Here is a 21880-nt window from a genome sequence, read left to right on the forward strand (position 1 = left end):
TCTGCGGCTGATGTATGGCATGTGGGGCTGGAAAGCTGCCATCATAGCCCAGTAGCGGCAGGAAAAACGGAGAGGTCCTGGTGTTGCTGGCCTGAGGCTCAGTGAGTCAGGAGTGACCCTCGGAGGCCTTGCCCGCTCTGCTCCCACGGGCCTGCCTTGCCCAGGCTGGCAGGGTCTGCAGGAGCAGCTGGGCAGATTCCCAGGCTGTGAAGGCCTCCGCTTACAAGTTCTCCTAGGGAATCATGGCCCCCGCCCCCTCCTTCCTCTCCTGGGCTCCCGGCTCAGCTCATCCACACCGCTGGCGGAGGCAGAGTTGGGACTTTTTCTGCTACTGTTTTCTGTCCCCCATGTGGCTCAGGGTTTTTTTCTGCATCGTGATTGCCTGTCTTTGCTAAGCTGGTAGCACAGTCCTCTCTTAACCTCCACGACTAGTGAGCAGACACCTCTTTTGGCTGTTTCTGGGAGATCTTCCTAGGTCTGTTTATTGTTATGACGGTGAAATAGAGTAACTTCTGCTGAATGCTGTAAGTTCAGCTCTGACATCTCACCAGCAGGATGTGTTGACTGCACATCTCATCTTCATGATGTTGGGTGCTGAACAGGAATGCAGGTGATTAGAAACAAAACACTGAAATCTGTAGATCTGTGCAGCTGGGAATGGAGGTCTCCAATATCAAAAGTCAAAGAAATGTCAGTTTAAGATCTTTTTTTTCTTGTCCCTGAATCCAGTACTTACTTCTCAGTAAGATATTTCGAACCAAATTGTCCCCAGACTGGAGTGTTTGGTGTTAGCTTGTCTTGTGCTTATTCATATTGGGGTTTCATTTTATCCCCAAAGGCTGGATTTGGTGTTTGCAGTGTGACTCTGAGCTGTGTAATCACTGAATTGTGACAGATGTCCTGGTCTGTCATAGAAGTTGGTGTGTTTACTAGTTTACCAACAGATTCTGGGTAGTATAAATAGGCTTTGAGTAGCAAAGAATGTGTACAGCCTGTAGGAAGTTTTGCTGCCCTCATCTTTCTAGATCAATGCCTTTGACTTTTGGAAGCTTCCCTTCTACCCCACGTCCCCCGCCCCCTCCCCACCCCTGTCCTTCAGGAGACGAATTTTAGTTTAGTGGTGGGAGTATATCTAGGTATTATGTTAAACTGTGATCACTTTAATCAGAAGACTCTTGCAGTGTCTTAATAAGAAGAAAGAAACTTTGGTGATAACAGCAGTTTATCTCTCTGACATTGTTCTGAGGAATATTGTTGACTACTCTTTAATGTTGGTTTTATGCTCTGAAATGTTTGATGATGACAAATTGAGACCAGTTAAGAATTTCTAATTTTTTATTGTGTTAAGCATTTTGTCTGAGATCCCTTGGGGAGCTGTGGAACTGTATTGTGCACTGGGAAATAGATAGTAAAAACATTTATTGAACCTTATCCAAGGACAGCTTCTGTTTTGGTTTTCAGTGAGTTGTTCCTGAATGTGCATCGTGCACATTGCCACATAATCCCTAGTCTGGTCCACTGAGCCCCAATGGTCATCGTCCCCTGTCTTCCTCCTCCTTTCCTCCTTCCTCCATCAATTCTACCTTGTTTGTTTTAGTGAGTGTTTAATAGCTTAATAGCTGAATGTGGAGATCATGAAAGATCTGGGGTTCAGAAATATAGTCTGCTTTTAGGTTGTGGTCATCTCATATTATGAACATGGCATGTGCAATATAGTTCTCAAAAAGATAAATTTAGGACTGCAATCACTGCTAACGAGAAGGCCCTCATACATCACAAATTATCAGGGGGCAGGAAAGTATATGGGAGTAAACATTTTAGAGTGCAAAAATTTTTGCTTTGAATTGATAGTATATAGATACAGGTCAGTTTGGGGGCTTTATCTAAGGGGATTAGAAATTAAAGGACATTTTTGTGAGAGGAAACTTGTGGAACTGGTGATAATATGACAGAAGAGCATAAACTGCATTTTCTTATTTTCTACAATGTGGTTGAAGAAAACATGCACTAGTAATGGTATATTAAATAAGGAAACAAATCTTCCTAACTAACCACGACACCTTCCTTGTGCTCAGCAGGAAATAACTAACAAATTTATTTTCTGTTTTCTATCTCTAAAAAGAGCCCTCTGGGCCACAGGGTCATTGGGAACATTTTCTCCTTGGAGCAGATCTGCCCATTGCAAAATAGGGAAACTGGCACCTGGAAACTGTCATCATGGCCTTTATATTGAGCAACTGTGGTTAAATTGTTACTTTATTTAGCCATTTTCAGCTCTGAGCCTGTCTGGGTTCTGAGAGGTATGGTTCCTAGGGAGATTGTCCAGAAAGCTGTGTTTTGGTGGGCCAGGACTTTGGGATAAGGTACCATACAGAGAGATAAAGGTCTTCATAAATGGCTAATTTTACCACAACTATGAAATGTTGACTTGTAGCCTGTTAAGTCCTTCTGGAATAGCAATATCTGCCAGAGGGGCATTTTTATAGATCTAATGTGTATCATTCATGCCAAATTACTACCTCTGGTGGTAAAGAGTGGAGTAAAATCTTTGCATTTCTCAGAAGATTACATACTTGGAGGTGTTTTCTGTGCCTTCTGAGGAAAGAACAGGAAAAAGATTTGAAAAGGACTCTCAGGGACTAGCAACTCTGTACAATGCTATAAAAGCATCCTGTTCTGCAAATAGTCCTACATTTTTAATGATGGTTGCATATATTTTGGTTTAATCACACTCTATCATTTGCTTTCCTATATGTGTATGGTTTTTAAATTGTTTCCTTATTGAATAGACACAATATATATCTTTTTTTTTTTAAAGAAAGATCATTCTTCCTTTGGGACTTTATGATTTGCCTTTTTCTTCCAGCGTATAGTGTACTTTGTTGTTAAAGCTAGAAAAGGTGTATTCCTGGGGGACTTTATGTTCTTTAGGATAGTTTTAAATTAATGTGGCACCCAGATTCACATATTAGAGCAAGGTGGTTCACAAAATTCAGTATAGCAAAAGCCACTGCATATTTTTAAAGTGCTGTTTATTTAAAGAATCTTTTCTTCCCCAGCCAGCTGGAAACCCAGCTGTGCTGCAGCTTGAAGATGGGAAAGTGAAACTAGATTAGAAACTGACCAGTCCTAGTGGTGAGGACAGGCTTGATTATAGATTTAGGGGTAGAATTACCATCACAATGTCATTATTTCTTTCAGTGGCTGCTTTCCTCAGCAGACTGGGATTCTTGGGGGCAGGAACCATATCTTATCTTTGAGGTCTTTCTCCTAGCTCTCCTGCCCTTCAATGTTTGGTACTGCCCGTGGCTTACAGAGGGATTCTCATAAGTGTCTTTTGAATGTATGAAGTCAAGTGAAGTTCAAAAAGCAAGCCTCCAGATTAATACTAAAACAATCTTAACTCTCCTATCTGTGACACCAAGTCCTGTGCTGAAAAGCTGAGTTCGATGATAGCCCTTACCTGTCGCTATGGGAACCTTTTTTTCTGAAGGAGTTGTAATCAACTAGAGTACTTAACCACAATGTGCTTAATCATTGTGCTGATTAGTGTTAATGGGATTTGAGCAGTGGAGAATCTAGGTCTTGTTGGAGAAGACCCTCTTTTTTTTTTTGGAAGGCAGGTTATCACACCCCCCCCCCCATGTTTAAACAAAATAAGATAACTATCAACTTGAATTAACAAAAGGTTTGGGAGCTAGAGAGGGTGTTATATTAACTAGCTAGGTGACTAACTTCTTCTTGGTCCCAAGGCTCTTAACCATCTTCTATTATCTAGGACTTTTTGTTTGTTTGTTTGTTTGGCTACGTTGGGTCTCTGTTGCTGCGCGGGCTTTCTCTAGTTGCGGCGAGCGAGGGCTACTCTACGTTGTGGTGCTCGGGCTTCTCGTTGCGGTGGCTTCTCTTGTTGTGGAGCATGGATTCCACGCGCGCGGGCTTCGGTAGTTGTGGCTCGTGGGCTCTAGAGCGCAGGCTCAGTAGTTGCGGCGCATGGGCTTAGTTCCTCCGCGGCATGTGGGATCTTTCCCGCACCAGGGCTCGAACCCGTGTCCCCTGCATTGGTAGGCGGATTCTTAACCACTGCGCCACCAGGGAAGTCCCTATCTAGGACATTTTAATTTCATTTCCTAATAGCAAATATGTCATTAATTTTTTCCTTTATAAAGTTGTATTTATATTTTTGAATACGTAACACTTTCATATGGTTCAAAACTTAGAAAGTACATGAGAATAAACGGTGGAAAGTCTTCTTCTTACCCCTGTCCTCAGCTACCCAGCTCTTAGGCAATTATAACATATTCTTGAAATGTGTATTTCTCTAAAAGCAAAATGTTTTTCAAAGTAGTCATTTTTTTTTTCTTAACAGATGGAGAACGTTAATTTTGCCATTAAGCCAATATTATGGTAAATTCTTCCCGAGTAGTGTGTGTGTGTATATATATATATATATATATATATTTAAACCTAATCCAAGATCTTAACCAGTATCCTACCTTACAAATATAACCCTAGAGTGAGGAATAAAAATACCAACTTATTTTTCAGATACTTTGCCATTAAGAAGTTTTCTGACAGTGAATTTTGTGAGTCTTAATTGGGATGCTCAAAGGAGAGACCGAAGGTTTGTCACTGAGCTTTAGGGCTGCAGTTCTGCCCATACAGCAGTTCCCACTGCTTACACTCTTGGTAGGTAATCTCACAATAGCATCCATGTGGGAAATCACATGATCCCATATATGGGAAGAGAAAACTCCACAGTGCATGATTGCTTTGATTCTCATTTAGAAACCAAAGACCCCAGTTGCTGATGAAGAGGTTGATTTTGATCATATTCACGTATAGCTGGTATGACTCCAGGGGGAATTAACCACTTGAATACTATTTTGAAGTACGTTTAAGGTAACTGATTTGAACATAGTGTTAAAATTTCAGAGGGTCAAGGAATTGCCATTTGGACAAGTAGGGGAAAGCAAATACACAAATCTAAACAGTGGGACGTCTTAACCCTCTAAAGCCTGTTGGTTTAGCGGCATATGGCAATTTTGAACATTGATTTGGAAAAGGAATGATCTCACTATCAATGAAGTTTCCCCTGTGCAGTCTTTGACACTCGTTCTTGGGTCTTTCTTTTCAGGGTCTGAAGTGTTGTTAGTATAATTTACATCAAAGGTAAAAGAAATTTCCCTCCAAATTTTGAGTTTGGATGGATGTGTGTGAAATGGGGATTTTTGTCTTACTTGTTTCCCGTGAGTTAACCCTCCCCACTTACTTATTGGAATTTGTACATAGAGATAAACCCAGTTTGTGAATTTCAAGAGATGATATATCTTTAGAAAACTGAGAAAAGTAGATGAATTGAGCAGTGGATGTGCTAAATTATGACGTTTGAAAAAATGACTGTCTTATGTGAAATTCAAGTAGATTCCTTTAAAAACAACAGTACACACAAATGAATCTTGGTGAGTGATGTTTCAAGCAAGCCTGTAGGAACTGAAGCAAACCTGGAGGATGATTAAAAGGCTTTAGGATGACATGAAAGAGGACATGCTGTACCCAGGCAAAGAGCTGGGAAGCTTTTGCCAATCTGGGGTCAAAAGACAGAGATTCCACCCTTGACTGAGATCATTTGCTGCTAATCAGCTGTGATGTTTTTGATAATTATGAAATGAGGTTGAGTTAAGGAGCCTTCTTGCTCTGGCTAGTTGCTGCTGGCAGAGTGTGGCATGCAAGCTCCATTCTACAGTAACATTCCCTTCCTGCTTTGTACATGCAGTGAGATCCAAATAGCCTCTCCAGGGACCTTCTCTGGGACAGAGCCTGTAGCTCTTCTCTGTGCCTCAGCTCAGAACCTGATTGTGCTGCTTGCCTCCTGGGGTGGGGCTGGAGGTAGTTAACATTCCATTTGCCCTTGCAGATGTTTCCAGAGTAGCAGAGGCACAGGTATCCTAGAGAGTTTCCTTATTCTACTAGCAACACAGACCCCCAAGATGTGATGTTCAGGTTACTTTTTATTCTCTCTTAGGAAGCAGAATCTTTAATGGTTCTTTTTTTCCTTCAGTGATTTCCTGCTTTGTGCTTAGGACATTGGCTTCCCTCTCCTCCTTCCCTCCCTCGTCTGTTTATACAGACTGAGGATCTGTCTTTGTCCTTTAGGCTGGGATGTTTTACTTGGTCTTGATCTTGATATTGGTCCAACTAACAGAAGCCAAGCTGAACTAACATTCCTCAGAATTAAATAAAAGGAAGGTTACCACATGGCTAAATACCTGGTCCGACCATGGGAAAGTCAGGACATCATTAATTTGATTGGGACAGTGATGCAATTTGGTATCCCAGAGGTTGTATTACTAAAAGAGCTTTCTTTCATTTCCATCTTTCAAATGTTTGCTTCAACAAATGTGCTCTGTGTAAAGAACTAGGTACTTTAGGAGAATTGCATCAGACAGTCCCTGTCACCAAGGAGCTTACAATCTAGAAGTACAAAGATATAACAGAATTCAATCTAGAGTATGACAAATGCCATAAGATATACCAACATAGTGCTTTTGGGAGGAGGGGAAGAGTCATAAAAGAAAGAAAGATCTAGTTAGAGGATTAAAGAAAGTTTCTTGGAGAAGCAGTTTGAGATGGGATTCTAATAGTCAGAGATAGACGAGGTAAAGGTGGTTTAGGGATAGAGATGAACTGATTGATTAAATCAATTCCATGCAGACAGAGCAGCATTCTCAGTAGCCGAGGAACATGTTTGTAGTATACAAAATAACCAGGATGAAAGGAGCAAATGGGCAAAGGTCCTAGAGGGGTAAATTAGGATGATATTCCCACCCATCTTGAGTGCTAGACTGATGAGTTTATTTGTAATTATGTAAGTAGTATTTGAAGGCTTCAGTTAAAAGCAGCTCAATAACGTGTTGTAGTTTTCAGTGAATGGGTCACATATTTTGTTAAATTTATTCCTTAGTACTTCTTGTTTTCTGGATGCTTTTGTAAATGGTATTTTTATTTAATTTTGTTTTCCACTTATTCATTGCTAGTATATAGAAAGATAATTGTTAAAATATTGGCTTTGTATCCTGTATTTGTTATTCACTTATTCATTTCAGTAACATTTTTGGGGTAGATTTCTTAAGGATTTTTTTTCTATGTACATGACTGTATTGTCAGTGAAAAAAAAGACAGTTTTACTTTTTCCTTTCTAATCTGTTTGCCTTTATTGCCTTTATTTTTTTCTTGCCTTATTCCACTGGCTGGAACTGCCCAGTACAATGTTGAATAAGAGTAGTGAAAATGAGCATCCTTGGGGGAAAGAATTTAGACTTTCACTATTAAGTATGATGTTAGCTGAAGGTTTTTCATAGATGCTCTTCCTTTAAAAAAAAAAAAAAAGTCTGCTAAATATAGTATAATGACTAAGAGTTTGTGCTCTACAGCCAGATGAACCTGGGTTTGGAAACCATGTTCTAACTGGGTGATGTTGGGCAAATTACTTTCTGTATCTTCGTTTCCTACAAATGGGGATAGTTATAGCACTTAATAGGATTGCTATGAGTATTAAATGAGATAATGCATGTAAAATAATTAATACAGCACCTGCTCAATAAGTGTTATTAACAAAATCTTATTAACTTAGACCAATGTGAGCAGGAAGACTAGTAAGTGAAAATATTAAGTTCTGGAGGACTGGAGGCAGACAAGGGGAGAAATTTTTACTGAAAACTGTATTATGTGTGTGGTATAATTGTAGGGAAGCCCATGTGAGTCCAGGGTATGAATGCTGGTCCTATGGAGGTCCCAAGTAGGCTACAAATCTTGATGTGTCCATGAGTCTGTGTTAGTCAATTTTTTGAGAAGCCCACAGATAGAAACTGCTTTTTTCTGTTTCACAAATGGGAGGACTAAGGCTCAAACTTCAAAATGACCATTTCAAAATTTCATCATGCTTGTGGGGTCAACCAAGGGTCCACATTCTGGAGTCCTGCCAGGTCTGCTTTTTTACTTCGGCAGGTCTTATCTTACATTGTATTGTTGTTAGGAGGAGTTGCTGAAAGTCACTGGAAAATGGCTGAAAGCATCCTTTCTTCTTTCAAAGAAAGAAGGTCCCTGACTCATCCTGCTTTGATTTGGGGGTTTCCAGAGTTGGGGGTGGATTCACACTGAATTATTCATACTCTTTCCTTGTTTGTGCACTGGGTTAGGATGGGTCTGGTGGCTGCCCAGGGTCAGAGGGGTACAGGTATGGGCATGTAACAGGTGGCATTTTGGGAATTTGTGGGGTTTAATTTTAATTAATTAATTGATGTGTGGTACCCATTGGAAGTATGAAACTTTGCTCCTTAAATGTTTATAGGACAAAGACTCTGCTTTGAGTCCTTCCTCTAAATATTTGTTGGGTATTATTACGCCTCAGATCCTGGACTGGTCACACATCCCTGACCTTAGGAAGTATTGTTTTTTCTTATTCTTAGACTTTTAGTATTTATGGCCTGTATCACTTATATGACACATCATTTAATGCCATGCACTGTTAATTGTCTTTTGATGGGTCAGTGTCTTAGCTCCTTCACCTGATTGTAAGATCTTTGGGGCCTGAAACTTAAAATATGTTTCAGTAAATATTTGACTACTGGCTATTGCCAAGTAAGGGAAAAGTGAGACCTTTGCTTTCTCTAAAGACCATTTTGTCCTAGACAAATTTCGAGATTCCTCAAATGACAGCTCAGGCTTAAGGACTAGACCAACCATGGAAAATGTCTTCAGACATTTAGATAAAGGGCAGAATTTTGCTTCTCAGTTATGTTTCAGGTTTTTTTTTTTTTTTCTTGATAGTCCATAGTTTCTTCATTTTCTTGCAAGTAATTTTCTGTTCTTGAGTTTTAGAATTATCTCTAGGTGGTTTTCCTCATACATGTCAATATTTTGGCTTGTGTTTCATTCCTGTCTTTTAGTTAGTTCGCATTCTGCAAAATTCTCCATTTTCACTTGCCATACAAGCTTTTTGGTTATTCCCCATTCTGGTTTCTCACTGGAATGGTCAGTTGGACTCTCTTACTCTGGCCTGTTCATGCTTCAGGCTGAATACCTTAAAGAGGTAAGAGGTATGACCAGGCATCTTCTGTAGTAAGCTGAGATCACAGATAAGGAGTGGTTGTACCTTTTTGCCTATAGGCAGCTTGGGGGCTTCTGGAAGCCAGTACTGGTTCTTAGATCATTCTTTTCTTCTGAAAGGGTAGGGAGTAGAAACCTAATATTTCTTCACATCTCTCTTTTAGTATGTTCATTCTTTTGTCATTGCCTTGAAATGAGGCATTTTTCTGCTATGTCTCCGTGGCTGAATTATTGGGTGGGGATGGGAGGGGCCTCTCCAGAGGAAGTTCTCTTCTAGCCCAGGGCTCCTAAGGGCCCCTAGTCATAACCTTGCAGAAGGTTGTGGCCCTCAGCTTCAGCGAGTCAGGGTTCCTTTCACTGGTGCCTGTGGCCATACATGAAATCTCAGTACAGCACTTCACCATGTTGCTTAGGCCAGTAATGAATTTCACAAGCACAACCCAATTGATGGCTCTCCTCTGGAGTAAATTTATATGACTTTAGAGAAGAGAGTTTATTTACCAGTCAGGACGGAACAGGTAGATTAAGTAGGTGATCTGTTGTGTCTGAATTCCTGTCTCTGAGTGAGAAATAAAATAACAGCAGGGCTGCATATAGTGCAACTTTCCCGACATTGTCATTGGTTGATTGAATTTCAGAGAAGAAGAATAACAGAAAGAAGAAGAATGTTTTTAAAAGGAAGAAAGAAGACTCAGACCACGACATGACTTATTTGTCACAGAATGAAGCCAAGGCCCACAAGTGAAGATTTTTTTTTCAAAGGACACTGGGGTTTCCAAAGGCAGCCTGTCTGACTGCTCACTCTTAGATGGTTTCCTTTTCACAGTCTGTTCAGGTGGGTTTCTCTTCTGAGACCCTCTTACCTGGGGCTCCACCCCTCCCACCTTATCCCATCTAGCTCCTACCTTTCTACTTAGGCCTGCTGTCATACTTGCTTACATCATAAATGTAACAGCCATCCCTCAGCCCCTGTTCCCAAGAACCAGAGAAGTTTCCAGAAATTTCTAGTACAAAGTTCCCAATCCTTCCTTGGACTTTAGGTCTGATGGACCTAGTGGGAAAATAGGAACAAGGCAAGAGATAGGTACCTACGTGGGTGGGACTATAGCCAACAAATTGGGCTAAATTTTTCTCAGGTCTGGTTCTTTTAGACAAAATATGGGGTTTTCCCAAGAACACTTCTCCTATATTTCTAGGTTTCATTTTCAAGAGGAAATGCTTTCTCCAAAAAGGCTAGTAACATTCACTGGCCTTTTAGTAACACGTACATTAAATTGTCTTGGCCAAGTACTGACAGTAATCCCTTTCAGATGGCACCTCTGGGGCTCGGCCCAAGTGATTCTGGCCAATACTGGGCCAGGCTCCACTGGATGTGGAGCCAGGTAGTATACTCTGGGCAGAACAAGACATCACCACCTCTGAGAGAAACTCCTTGCTGCTGGGAAAGAATCTAATTTGTAGGTTGAAGGGAGGCACATGGGTGGCCCCCAGTTTGGGACTTGGCTGTCTTTGTTTCTCAGTATGTAAATCATCTGAGTAAGTTTCCACTGTGCGTGGTATGCACTCAGCTAACTGAGAGGGCAAATGGGAGCTGGAGCTGAGACTGGTTCCCTTGGGAATACTGTTGTCACCTCTGCCGATTTTACCCCAGCTTCTACCTTTGCCCACACATAATGTGAGCTTTGTGCTTCTTCTGTGTGGTGTCACAGCCTCAGGGCCTCTGGTGAAGGGTCTGCACTAGGCCCAGAGCTTGTTGTACAGAAGTACGAATTAAAGGCATTGGTTTAAGATTAGTTCTGTGAAGGGATCACTTGAAACTTTAGTGCTGTATCTGAAAGAAAACATCAAATTGATAAAGGGTCCCAGTGGGTTTGATGGTCTTCATTGGGCCAAGGTCACGAACCATATATATATTTTTAAAATTTATTTATTTTTGGCTGTGTTGGGTCTTCGTTGCTGCTCCACGGGCTTTCTCTAGTTGTGGGGAGCAGGGGCTACTCTTCGTTGCGGTGCACGGGCCTCTCATTGTGGTGGCTTCTCTTGTTGCAGAGCACAGGCTCTAGGTGCACGGGCTTCAGTAGGTGTGGCACTCAGGCTCAGTAATTGTGGCTCATGGGCTCTAGAGCACAGGCTCAGTAGTTGTGGTGCACAGGCTTCGTTGCTCCACGGCATGTGGGATCTTCCCGGATAGGGCTCGAACCCGTGTCCCCTGAATCGGCAGGAGGATTCTTAACCACTGCGCCACCAGGGAAGTCCCACGAACCATATATATATATTTTTTTAAAATAAATTTATTTATTTATTTTTGGCTGTATTGGGTCTTTGTTTCTGTGCGAGGGCTTTCTCTAGTTGTGGCGTGCAGGGGCCACTCCTCATCGCGGTGCGCGGGCCTCTCACTGTCGCGGCCTCTCTTGCTGCGGAGCACAAGCTCCAGACGCACAGGCTCAGTAGTTGTGGCTCACGGGCCTAGTTGCTCCGCGGCATGTGGGATCCTCCCAGACCAGGGCTCGAACCCGTGTCCCCTGCATTAGCAGGCAGATTCTCAACCACTGTGCCACCAGGGAAGCCCAACCATATTTTTTAAAGGAAGTATAAGAGTTTAGTTTTCTCATCTCTGAAGTTAAGTAGCAGCTTCATAATTCCAGAGTAGGGGTGAGCGTTGCACTTGAAAGAGGAAGAGTAGAAAAGGCCAGTAGTGCTGCTCTGTCTACGTGAGTCGGGGGTAATCCAGTGGATGTTACTCTCCATTCTATGGTTCAAAGATTCCTTTCTTTGAAAGAGTTTGTTACTGACAACTGTGAGTTTGGGGCAGAGGTCATGGTTGGCTTGCAGTTGACCTGTTCAACCTTAAAGACTGAAGCTGGTTCGTGGATCCTGCCATGAGTTCCTCCAGTATGTTGTAGTGTTTGGTTCTTTCCCCTCCCGCTTCCTTCTCAGGTCCTTCCATCACTGGCTCTTCTTTTCAGCCTCTTGTAAAGGGTACAATTTTTAATGGATTGTCCTTGGTTCTCTTCTCAACTTACATAATCTGTTTTGAATTTTCAACTCTACATAGCATAGTGGTTAAGGCTGCATGCTCTGGAGCCAACTTTGAAGAGTGAATCTTGGTTCTATGGCTTATTAGCTGTATAACCTTGGGCAGATTGACCATTTTGTGTCTCAGGTTCCTCAACTGTAAAATGGGGCTAATTATAATACCTACCTCATAGCATTGTGATAAGGATTCAGTGAGTTACTCCTTGTAAAGTGCTTAGAACAGTGCCTGCTTGTAGAAAACATTCAATGAAGACTAGCTGCAATTACTATTATTGTCACGTCTATTGTTAGTTGAAAGAGAATGGCTTTGGATTCAGACTGATATTAAAATCCTGACTCTTCCTTACTAGCTATGTGAACTTGGGAAAAGTCCCTTAATTTTTCCAAGTCCCGGTTTCCAACTGCCCATGGCACATTGTTTCAGTTATCCATTGCAGCATAACAAACCACCCCAAAATATAGTGGCTTCAAATAGCAATCATTGTATGTTATTATCGCTCACAGTTTGGAGATTGACTGGGCTCAGCTAGGAGGTTTAGTATCTCTCATGTAGTTTTTGGCCAGATGGTAGCTGAGCAGTCAAACAGTAGATGAGACTGGGTTATTTCTAAGTTTCCTCTCTGACGTGTCTGGCATTTGATGCTGGCTGGTTCTCATCTGGGAGCTTAGCTGGGACTGAGGGCCAGAGACCAACCTTGCCTGGGTTTCCTCACAACATGGTGGCAAGGTCCATGTGTGAGCATAAGAGAGCTCCAGGCAAAAGCTGTATTGTCTTTTATGATCTAACCTCAGAAGTCACTAGCATCACTTCCACCGCGTTCTGTTTCTCAGAAGAGAGTTACTAAGGCTTGACTGGATGCAAATGGAGCAGAATTAGACCCTACCTCTCAATGGACAGATTGTCAAAGAATTTGTAGACATGTTTTGAAACAATTACAGTCTGCCCTCTGGTCACAAATTATTTATATTCCTTGCACATGAAAAATACACTCATCCTGGTCATTGCATTCAAATTCCAATGTATACTTACTTATTAAAAAAAAAAAATATACTCATCCTCACCCAAGACCCTCCTCCCTCCAAAAAGTCTCATCTATATGGCCTCAGGCTCAGGCTCAAGAGCCAGGGATTCATCATCTAAATTAGGTCTGGGTACAGATGAGGCTCCTCTCATGCGGTTCCTTGGGGACAGCAACTCAAATGCTGTTCCTCTTGACCTGAAGGCTGTCAACGAAAGAGACAAGTCATCTACCCTCCACCTCCCCCACCCCCCAACCCCCATACAATGCTGGAATAGACATAGGATAACTGCTACAGATGCCCCCTTTTAAAAACTGGTAATGCTTGAACATTGTAAAATGACTTTATTATTTTTTACTTAAAATTTTGAAATTTAAAATAAGTTGATCTATAAGAAAGTCGCAAAAATAGTACAAAGAATCCTCTTTCCCCAGCTTCCCCAAATTATACAACTATGTAAAAGTATCAAAACCAGGAAATTAATAGTATTGATACAATAGTATTAACTGATCTATAGACCTTATTCAAAATTTGCCAATTGTCTTATTAATGGCCTTTTCCTGGTCCAGGATCCAGTCTAGGATCCCACATCACATTGGTTTGTTTTTTTTTTTTCTTTTTTTGGCCGCACTGAGCGGCTTATGGGATCTTAGTTCGCCAACCAGGGATTGAACCTGGGCCCACGGCAGTGAAAGCACCAAGTCCTAACCACTGGACCGCCAGGAAATACCCCCACATCACATTTAGTTTTTACGTCTTCTTAGTCTTCTATCTGGGGTAGATGTTCCGATTTAGAAAGAGGGGAACCAGCAGTCCTAGTGCATAGCAGTTCTGAAATCTGGCCTGGCATATGAGTAGGGCTCAGTCCTATTGCCTGGGAATGATTCTCCACTGCTCTTGGTTTTACCCTATGGGCTCATGGTTTTGCCTTCTAATTATCCTTCCTTTTCCAAAACATGTAGCCTGTGTTTGCAGCTAGGTAGTGTTCTCAGTTCTGTATTCTTTTAGGTGATGTCTAGTCAAGTGTGGCCACAAGAGAAGGAGATACAGGAGAGGCACACAAAAAAATGAGCTAACTATATTCATTGGTCCTAGAGATGGGGGGTCACTGCCTGCCACACAGGAACACAGGGGAAGTACCAGGTTTTGGTCAGGTGGCAGAAGACTGGAAAGAGGGGAAACATAAGGTGGAAACCTTTATTGGGGTGTCCTTGGGGAGGGGAAGGCAGGGCAGGGTGAACAGTTTAGGGTTGGCTAGTTTGAATAATTTTGATGGGCTCTAAGTTATAGGGGTGGTTCCTGGTTGCCTGGTACCTGGCCCTGGGATGATTAAAGGGCAGACAGAGGAGACATGGCTCTGGATTGGTTAGTTTGCACATCAAAGGCCTTCTCCTGGCTGAATCCTTTGCTGTTTCTAAGAATTGAGTAGCCCTGGGAGAGGCAGTCCCTCCCCAGCCAGAAATGGTTTTTTAAGATGTCAAAACATCATAGTATATAAAAAGTAAAAATTTTGTACAGTACACTCAGCCTGATTCCTACTTGTAGATGTTTGGGGGCCCAAAAGCTTCTTTTCATTTTGCACTGTTTGGTCCCTCTTAGTCCAAACTGATGGTGTTCCTGCTACTATATTTCTTTTTAAAAATCTGTGGTTTGCCTATGAATCTTATCAAGGTTCCCTACATTAGACAAAAGCCATACCTACAAATCTTATCAAGATAAGCTGTTCTCTACGTGAGCTCCCTGTAGGGCTGCTGTGGACACTATTTTTCAGGCTAAAGGAGTCACTATTCTTTAATGGAAAGGGCCTGGAGGCAAGTCAAAGGCATTGCCTTTGATCTTTCTGAGGTCTTAACAAAGGATACAATTCACAATGTCTCAAATTAAGCTCATTATAGTCTCCTTACCATATCCTGTTCTGTCTAGGACACTCCCATCCTAGATAACAACAATCCAGCTACTCTTCCAAGCCATTAGAAACCGCAAAACCATCTTTGGTTCCTTTCTCACCTACGTCCCCTGTATATAGTACATTGTGAAGTGATGACAATTTTGACTATTGCAAGTACCTTCAATCTAACTCTTTTCATGCGTGAGGCGCTAGTTGGGTACTTATATCTCACTTAGGCTGCCACCGTGGCTGCTAAATGGAATCCCCAGTTTTCAGAGTCTCTGCTCTCTTCCATCTGTTGTCTATTGATGGCATCAGCTTTCTAAAAGTAATTCTCTCTGCCCAACCCAGAAATCTTCAATAGGTTTTTATTATCTATAGAATAGAGTGAAAACTCCTTCACATAACATGCGAGGCCTTCCACAACCGACACCCACCTGCCGTTAAGCCTTTAGCCTGCTTTTCCACACTTACTGTTTGCTATAGCCAAAATGTAGTGTTTTGAACATTTCAAACATGTTTTACATTTTTCTTCCATAGCACTTTTGCACATTCTGTTTTCTGGTGTGTTTTCATTTCCTTCTCTGTCAGTTGCTAACCTCCTGATCCTTCAAGGCTCAACTCAGATCTCACTTCTCCTCAGTGCTTTTTCTGATCCCCTCAGTCCAAATGGACCATGGCATGTTTCTGTAGCAGTTCATAGCTCTTCTGTAATCATAATGGCCTATCCTACCACTTAGCGTAATTGGTTGGGGAAGCAGGGTATGTGTGTATGGTCCTACAGACGGAGAGCTTCTTGAGTGCAAGATGGAACTGTAGCAAAGGATGTATCTCACTTATTTTTTGGTGCCTTATGTAAGTTAATGACTAATAGCTGCTTGGTGACTTGAGAGAATGGATTTTACCTTGGGATTAGAACTGGAAATTGGGAGTAAACATCTGGTGCATGAAAGGAGATTGGCCTAGGTATGCAATATGCTGGTAGAGGTATGAAAGTGGTAAATTGAGGCTGCCACTTTAGATGAAAATGGGAAGCCTGGTTTAGTTACAAAGTGCTACATTGGACTCTTTTTTTTTTTAATAGATCTTTATCGGAGTATAATTGCTTCACAATACTGTGTTAGTTTCTGTTGTACACCAAAGTGAATCAGCCATATGCATACACATGTCCCCGTATCCCCTCCCTCTTGAGCCTCCCTCCCACCCTCCCTATTCCACCCCTCTAGGTGGTCACAAAGCATCGAGCTGATCTCCCTGTGCTATGCTGCTGCTTCCCACTAGCTAACTATTTTACATCCAGTAGTGTATATATGTCCATGCTACTCTCACTTCGCCCCAGCTTCCCCCTCTCACCCTGTGTCCTCAAGTCCATTCTCTATGTCTACATCTTTATTCCTGCCCTGCAACTAGGTTCATCAGTACCATTTTTTGTCTTTTTTTAGATTCCATATATATGCGTTAGCATACGGTATTTGTTTTTCTCTTTCTGAGTTACTTCACTCTGTATGACAGACTCTAGGTCCATCCACCTCACTACAAATAACTCAGTTTCATTTCTTTTTATGGCTGAGTAATATTCCATTGTATATATGTGCCACAACTTCTTTATCCATTCATCTGTCGATGGACATTTAGGTTGGTTCAATGTCCTGGCTATTGTAAATAGTGCTGCATACATTGGACTCTTTTTTTTTTTAATAAGTTCATTTATTTATTTACTTATGGCTGCGTTGGGTCTTCGTTGCTGCATGCGGGCTTTTCTCTAGTTGTGGCAAGTGGGGTCTACTTTTTGTTGCGGTGCACGGGCTTCTCATCGCGGTGGCTTCTCTTGTTGCAGAGCACGAGCTCTAGGCACATGGGCTTCAGTAGTTGTGGCTCATGGGCTTAGTTGCTCCGCAGCATGTGGGATCTTCCCAGACCAGGGCTTGAACCCGTGTTCCCCCTGCATTGGCAGGTGGCTTCTCAACCACTGCGCCACCAGGGAAGCCCTGGACTCTTACACTGTCATTGTTGCTGCTATTTATAGCAAAAAAATACCAAATCTCCGATATGTGGATTGGAGTCTGTGTTTTATTAGCCTCTATGGGAAGTATCTTAGAAAGATTATTCAGGGATAGGAGAATTTGGCTGTTTTGTGTACCACTGTATCCCTATCACCTTCATGGTTCTTGGCATGTTATAGGAGCTCAATAAATATTAATTGAGGGGGAAATGAGTGAAGAAATGATTTTTTCTCCTGTGTGATTCTAGGTACCTACATGTGCCATACCCAAGGAGCATGGCCAGGAGAGCTGGTTCAAAATCAGCTCAAGTTAAGAGAAGGCTTATTCATCACAAGTGATTTATCCAGGGTCCTCTTGGTACCCAGAGCTTTCTGCTTTAACACAGACAAGTAGGAGATATTAGGGCCTTAAGATGTAGACAGGGTGATTGGGGGCAAGTGGATGGCAGAATTGCAATCTGAATCAAGCAGTCAGAAGTGACAGGAGCTTCTTTTAGGTGGCCGGGAGGGGAGTCTGAGCAGTGTCCTTAGTTAAGGAAGAGGAGACTGTGCAGGCTTTGTGAGCTTTTTTGTTGTTTTGTTTTCAAATGATGAGAGCCCTTCCTGGAAATCAGCCTCCCTGGTCCAGTCTCAGCCCACAGCTTTCTGTATGACCTTGTGCAGGCTGTCCTTATACCCTGGGCTTTGTTTTGAGCTGACAAGGGGCTTTCTTCAGCTGTGAGAAGTGGGGTGGAGAGAGTTTCAAGCCAATTGGGTAAGTGGCATGCCATCAAAGTAGAGCCTGCATGGGTTTATAGTTGTACTTTGAAAATTTTAGCAAAATCCTGGGCTGAGGGACAGTCTGGATGCCTAGAATGCTGAATTTCTTTCTGGAAGCTAGACTTCCCCTGTATTCCATTTTGAGTATCAAATGTGAACAGCCTCCCCAAGTCTGTGATTGTGATAATTAGATGGGAGGGCTTGGGGCAATTTAGGAAGATGATGGGGGCCTGACCTCTTCCTGCCTTTGAAATTCACAAAGGAGAGAGAATGGGGAAAATGATGAATAATTGATCAAAAAATGGGGAGTGTCCCTCCTAATTTAGAACAGCTGGCTCAGGGATGAAATTGTCTTACTCTGTTAATGGCCCTCAGGACCAGATGCTATGAAAACAGAAATTCAACTACGACTTTGGGCAGCTCTCTCCACACAGTGAGAGCAGGGCCACCTCTTCTCTCTGCCCTTGCCCACCTGTGGATTCCTCTAGGGGAGTCTCAAGAGTCTTGAGGGAGGGGGCTTGTTGGGCCCATGGTAAGGATTCCAGGCAAGGGGTAGGTGGAGTTGACAGGAACCTCAGGGTATGTGGGTTTTGCATCCCCTTGGGTGTTGGCTTGTCCTGGACACTCTGTGCCTTCCTGTTTGTCGTGGGGCTAGCTCAAGGCGATCTCCCTCGATTCCATATATCGGAGGGTTGGCCTGCTTGGTCTCTTTATATCCCCAAGGAACCGATTTTACAACAGGGCTGGGTGAACCATATGGCAGCCTAGATTACAGTGATTGTTGGCGTTTGTCAACAGAGAGAACAGGCTTTTTGGCTGTAGCAAATCCCCCAGGTAGGGCTACCCACACCATCTGTGAACACAGCATATAGGGTCAGCTAGGTGAGTAAGCAGTCCCATTCTTATCCACTCCCTGCCTCCCAAAGAAACTGAGAGGCAAGCTCATCATCAAGTGTTGGCTAATAGATGTATATTTTTAGCTCCTTTATTGTTCTTTTCTTTGAAGGATACTGGGGACGTCTAGTAGTCATGTATCTTGTTCTGGAGAGGTTTACAGTCTAGTTGGGGATATCAGATTAACATGAATCAATAACAAGTGACGTAAAGCAAAAAGTTTATAATAATTGCAAAAGAGAGAATAGATTGTAGAATTCAGAGATGGGGAAGATCAATTAGGGTGGAAATTTTCTAGGACAGAGTTAGGGCTAAAGGTTAGTTTTGAAGAATGAATAGGTTTTGGGGATTTAGGAGGATAAGGGAAAGGTTTCTAGGCCAAAAGAACAGTATGAACAGAGGCAGAGACAAGGAAGATGTCTTTCCAGAACCATGAGGAGATTAGTGTGCTTGGGGTAGAGATATAGGGGAGATAAGATTAGGAAAGGAGGGCAGGACTGGATTAAGGAGGGTCTCCAGAGACAGGCAGAGGAGTTTGGACTTGGTTCTGGAGGTGATATGGCGCCATTGTAAGTACTGGTGCAGAGATAGGATATGAAGAGAGGAATGTTTGCAAATACTTGTATACACAATTCAGAGTGGACTGGATTTGGGGAGAGATAGATGTTTGAGAGATCAAGGAGGGAATCATAAAGTCTCTGAAGCCATGGAAACTGGGAGAAGAGGCAGGTAAACTTTCCTGTTTCTTCCCAGAATCTGTGAGACGTGGTGATGAACTGGGAAGCAGGCATAAAAGGGGTCAAAGTTTAATCTTGGAAAGCTGGGGAAAATAATAGTGCCATTAGCAAAAATGGAGAAGTTGTGAGGAAAAGTAATTTTAAGGAGGAAAATGAAGAGTTTGGCAGTGATTTTATTTACTTAACAAACACTTATTTGACACTTATGTACTTGGCACAGTGCTAACCACTTTATAAGTGTTAACTCATTTAGTTCTCATAATAACTGTATGAAATAAATACTGTTATTTTCCTCTTTATTACAAAGGGGAAAACTCAAACATAGAGAGAGGTGAGCTAACTTGCTCAAGGTCATGAAGCTATAAATAAATGGCAGAGCCAGGATTCTGAACCCAGACCATTTATTCTAGGCTTCCTCTGGTTGATGGGAGACCCAGCTAGAAAATACAATAGACAATAGAAAACCAGATATTTGTTGGGTGCATCTTTTGTGCAGAACTCTGCAGGAAATTTAAAATGAGTATGACATGGACATACCATCAAGGAGCTTGTAAGGTTCTAGTGAGGGAATGGCAGATGGTCAAATCGTTGTTAAGGGTAATATATTTTGTGCTACAAGAGAGGGCAGCACATAACTAAGAAAGGAGGGAGGATAAATACATGTATAATAAATACATATTTATTAGAGACATGTCTAGTTAGAGACATCAGAAAAGACTCAAAGGAGAAGGAGCTTGGAAGATGGGTCAAGTTGGACTTTGGTTGCTGGTGGTAGGGGAAGGAAGGTTATTCCTGGTAGAGGTAAAAGGTAAAATCATGGAAGAAAGAAAATTCAAAACATATTTTGGGATCAGCACACGGCATAGTACCTAGCTCAGTAAATGTTTGACCTGAACTAGGATGGGAAGTGGTTCGTTAAGCTGCAACCTAAAGCGTGGGTTGGAGAAGCAGTAGGAGAGAAGGCTGAGATTCCCTTGATAGAGGGCTGGAGCCTAAGTGAGTGGATCGGACTGGAGAGGTCAAATCCCTGGTCCATGGCTGAGGAATGATAGCTGATGCTGGAAGAGCAGAGGACTCTTGGAGGGAAGACTATAGGAAGGGAAGAGTAGAGAGCTGAGGATGGAGCCTTTTTGTTTTATGCATGCAAATATCTAGGCTACTCTTACTTTGGGATGAGCCTGAATGTTTCCTAAAATAAGGCCTGTTGGCTTGTGGGATATGGTTGTTCCTCTTCTAGATGGGGAGACCATTCTGGCTCTCTGCCTTTGCTCCTCAATCATCTCCCAGCCTTCCATTCCAGCCCCAGCCCCTGTACCAACCCCCACCCAGGGGTAAATAAAGTTCTTATTGTCTTTGTTCCCTAAGTAGATGTAGACAGGAGTCCTAGGACCCTTCTGCCTGGACTGAAGGAGAAATTAAAGAGACATGAGACCATGCTCATGTTATGGATGCAGAGGTGATATTTCAGGGAATCCCTGTGTGGTGCAACACTTGAGTGGTTGAGATTGCTCTCTTAGGTCATGGGTGGTGACCTCCAGAGAAGCAAAGCATGGTCCATTCTAGTATTCCATACCCACTTAGGCTTTTAAGGATCATTCTTAGGGCAAGTGTTGAGTAGAGACGGAACTTAAAAATACAGAGATCCGACATTACTCTTGAACTTCTTCAGTGGACATGCTGGAATGGTCCTAACCTCAGACTCCGTCTCATAAAACAAAGAACACAGTCTTAGGAGAGAGATGTCACTTTAAACTCCAACTTGCCACTTACTAGCTCTGTGATCTTAGGACAACTGACATTTGGGAGCCTGTTTTATCTGTTTGTTTTGTTTTTTAACTGAAAAAGAAGGTTAGTGATATTTGCTTTTCTTACCTAGCAGGGATATTGTGAGGATTAGAGGAAATAATGTCTGTGAAAGTGCTCTGAGATTGCAAAGTGCTGTATCAGAGTGTGCTGTTATTATTACAACAACTAACCAGGTTGCTTACTCTTAAAGATTAATGCTTGGAGAGTGCCTTTTGCACAACCTCTTCACGGTCCCTCTGCCAAGGACTTACAGGGCAAGGCTACAGAGTGGGAGTTTGATTTGCAGCATAGAATATTTCCTCGGGCAGGTATATCCTATTTCATTGGCTCTCCGATGCCCCTCCCCCCACTCTGTACATTAACATCTCTGAAATTTGGCTGGGCCTTACAATGGATGGCGTAGTAGATGCAACGAAGCCAGCTAGTTCTTTTTTTGGAGCTAGGTGGGCCACATACACAAACTTTCTTTTTTTCTACATGAAAAACTATTTTCTCTCAACCTTTACTAGAAAAGATCTTGCTAAAATGCATGGGGGCATTTTGCTGCCTCAGTACTTGTAGAATTCAGTCTGTCCTTGAGTATCTTGTCATGTGTCATCGTCATCTTTTCTCATTGCACAGATCTCTGCAAAC

The 21880-nt window shown here is 42.3% G+C and overlaps 1 protein-coding gene across 5 annotated transcripts in view; it reads left to right on the forward strand.

Annotated features, from left to right (window-relative positions):
* NRG2 (neuregulin 2) overlaps positions 1–21880 on the forward strand; it is a 180060-nt gene that overhangs the window by 1291 nt on the left and 156889 nt on the right. The gene's annotated exons all lie outside the window — the stretch shown is intronic.

The sequence above is a fragment of the Balaenoptera physalus genome (assembly GCF_965194825.1).
Source record: "Balaenoptera physalus genome assembly, chromosome: 3".
Lineage (NCBI taxonomy): Eukaryota > Metazoa > Chordata > Mammalia > Artiodactyla > Balaenopteridae > Balaenoptera > Balaenoptera physalus.